Raw genomic sequence first — 3,687 nt, 5'->3', positions numbered from 1 at the left:
GTTGAATAGTAGATAATACATTACTAAAGAACAATTTTGAGGTATTTAAGTATTTCCGTTTTATGCAACTTTATACTTCTATCTAGCAATTGGGAATGGGAATTATCTCCTTTAATCTGTCATTTGTTTGGCTTTATTGCTGAAACATGCATCGCCTATGACAGAAATACACTCATAGGCATTTGAAAATGAAGATGTGGGGTTTGGACTAAAGAGCAGCAGATCCTGAGATGATCGACAAATGCAGCTGGCATCTTTCGAACATGAAGTCAGATCAGCTGGATGCACCACAGCAGGTGACCACACCAGGGGGAGAGGAGGTGAGCAAGAGCCATGCTACAGCTGGGACTCTAACATCCGGTCAGGCAGTGCCGGCTGGCTCATTAGGCAATATAAGCATATGCTAAGGGCACAAAATTGGGAAAAATTGACCTTCAATATAATTATATTAAAACTAGTTATTACTATTAACTCTTAAAATGGAAAAGCTAACATAGATTCAAATGTAAAGCAATGCCCAATTAATATTACTACAAATAATAATACCAAATAAGGATTTATGGATTATGGATTAAAGCCAAATTGCAGATTGTCTACATATATCACCCTTTATCTAGTGTTTCTAGATGTGTGTGGAATTAATATTTCTTTAAGGGAATTTGGTGTAATATTTTCCACATAGGATATTTACTTGATTCAAGCTATTAGTAATACTTCCCCTTGTCTGTCACTAATCTTGCATCCCCATTTATAACTTTAATTTTAATGATAACAATACCAGTTTCTGTTTTTTGTTGTCTGATGTTTTGTGGATTGTTGCAGCCTAAAATATCTGATTTTACAGTGGCTTTTCCAAAAAAAAATTGTGATGCATGTTGCAATATTTTTAGTTTTTTTTTTTTTTTTTGCAATGAAATAACAATCAAATGCAACATGTTCTAGGGAGAACAAAACTGCACTCTCTTCAGAGTGTTTTATGTAACCTCAGCAAAAAAGCTCACAAGTATAAAAATTCTAACAAAATAGGCTTTATTTGTTGATGAAGTGCATGCAGGTTATTGATAAATGTCAGTAACACGCAGTGGTGGACAGTAACTAAATACATTTACTTAAATACTGTACTCAAGTACATTTTTTTGAGTATCTATATTTTACTTGAGTAATTGTTATTTTTTTTTTTTTTTTGAAACTTCTGACTTTCACTCCACTACATTTCAAAGACAAATATTGTACTTTTGACTCCACAACATTTCTAGGAAGGTTGTTGTTACTCGTTACTAAGCTGAGCTTTGAAGTCAGCTTTTGCTGTTTTTTCTTTTCTAAAATGCGACTGGTCACATGCTGTGATCCTTACAGAAGGAAACCAATCACAGTACCCACTCTCAACTAGGACTGATGTAAAAGCAGAAATACATCATCCAGATGCTCTGTAATAAGCGCAAGCAAGCTCTCCCTCTTTCATTCAAACAAAACTCAGTAATGGTGACGGCAGGAGAAAGACAAAATTAAATATCAAGATGTAATTATAATTAGAAAAAGAGAAATAATTCCAGGTAGGCTTTTAATGTTGGATTGTTTTATCTGGGTGAAGACTTCAAGAACTCCTTACAGTTGGCTTCAATCTAATTTTATGCAGTGGTTTTAATATAGTTACATCAGAAAACAGTCATAATGTATTAATAATAGAAAATGTACTTTGTAATTTATAGCTTTGAATACTTAAGTATTTTTAAGAGCAAGTACTCTGGTACTTTAACTCCAGTAAAGCAACTTTCATGTTACGTTCTGACAAGGCCTGGACCCCAGATGCAGAGACTGAGTCAGAGAAAGGGTTCAAAAGAGTTTATTTTCCCACACGGGACAAAAAGATAACAAAAGGCGAGGGCAGGTGCAGGCAGAGGTCGGCAGGCTGGCATAGCAGGTGAAGCAGGAAGAAGCCAAGCAGGCGACAGCTCTGGAGCACAAGAGTTGCATGAACGGCTGGAAGGTTCGCTGGTGCTGCACAAAAACACAGACGAGTTAGAGCCACAAAAAACACAAGATATCCACGGATGCGCAAGAGAGGTGCTGTCACTACTTTACCGACAGATACGGTATAGTCTGGCGCAGGAGTGGCGTCTTGACCAGGCTTAAATTTGCAGGTGAATGAGTAGATGAGCGCCAGGTGTGTCTCGTTGAGAAGAGCCAGCCAATCACTGCCGCCGCTGCACACACACACTGCCCTGGAGAGAAAGGAGGGGGAAGGGGAGACAGGAAAAACACAAAGCATGCCAAACAAAAACCAAAAAATCCTACAACCATGACATTTCACTTGTAGTTGAGTAATATTTGACCAGGAGTATCTATACTTTGACTCAAGTACTGTGTTTGAGTACTTTGTGCACCACTGATAACCATGACAAACCTGTTCTTTTCGGTACCTGTGACAAAAATATGAACATAAATGCAAAAAACTAATGCATATTAAACAAAACATTGACCGGGTTCATTAAGACGTACATGTATGAAATTTGTGGAAAAGTTTCGGCGTTTGGACAAAATCGCAAGGCTGAGCCAAATTCACAGGGATTGGTTGAATTTGCATGAATTGTTGCCATCGCACAATTGCAACTTCCTGGAGGGACTGCAATACTAACAATCAATTCAAATTTTCTAGCCATTACAAGGCACAACAGATAATATTTTCTTTACTTCAACCTAAGAACACAGATGGCCTGATGTCACTGAACCTAAATGTCTTCTGTGGATTAAAAAGTAAAACACCACATACATGTCATTTTGAAGTTTTCTTACATTTACATTACTGTTGTTGAAGTGTTCTTTGTGTGGACTTGCTGTGTGTGTTTTATAACAGCTAATGTCCTTGTGGGAGTCGGACCAGATTCTTCTTCCTGTTGTTGTGCATCTGGGTTATTTGTTACCAGGCAGACTGATGGCCATATTAATACAAGGTGACGCTCAATTGGCTGAAGTAATGTTGCATAGATAGCAACACTTCTAGTGATTGGACAATCAGTCATCCACTTCCAGCCCCGAGGGTGACAGTCTGTCTCCCCACCCCCCATCCCCCCAACCTAAATGAAACAGGATTGCATCATATCACGTCAGTCTGTCAGTCTGTCTGTTGACACGTTCTGCTGATCACCAAAACACACAGAAATGACACGAAGTGATCCAGACATGTCACTCTGACCACAAAGCATATGGGTGATCAACCAACTTTTGTTACATCCTTCAAACTCTCACACACATACAGACACAGATTTGTTGATTACAGATCCCATTTTTAGAAAAAAAAAAACTAGGTTTGTTTCAATAATCAGGTAATAATACAGAGTTATACAAGAACCCATTAGTGAAACAACATTTTGGATCCCATCATTCCATCCATCATTTTTGCTTCATGCAATCACAGCATTTCTTCATCGTTAGATTTAACCTTTATTTAACTAGGAAGTCATATAAAGATTAAAATCTCTGTTCCAGTGAGACGTAGTAAAGACAGGGTCAAAATAGCAGCATGAAGGACATGACAAGACAATAACAACATCAAATCACAACAGCAGCAGTAAGTATGAAAATACTTTTATAATACGGGGCATAGTCAAAGGAATAATATTTAGGCACGTGTGAAGCAAATTCAGCTGGAATTAATCACATCTATTATTCTGCATTTAAAATTATTTA

This window comes from Lutjanus erythropterus, chromosome 19 (assembly GCF_056507025.1).
Source record: "Lutjanus erythropterus isolate fLutEry1 chromosome 19, fLutEry1.hap2, whole genome shotgun sequence".
Lineage (NCBI taxonomy): Eukaryota > Metazoa > Chordata > Actinopteri > Lutjaniformes > Lutjanidae > Lutjanus > Lutjanus erythropterus.
This window is presented reverse-complemented; position numbering follows the sequence as displayed.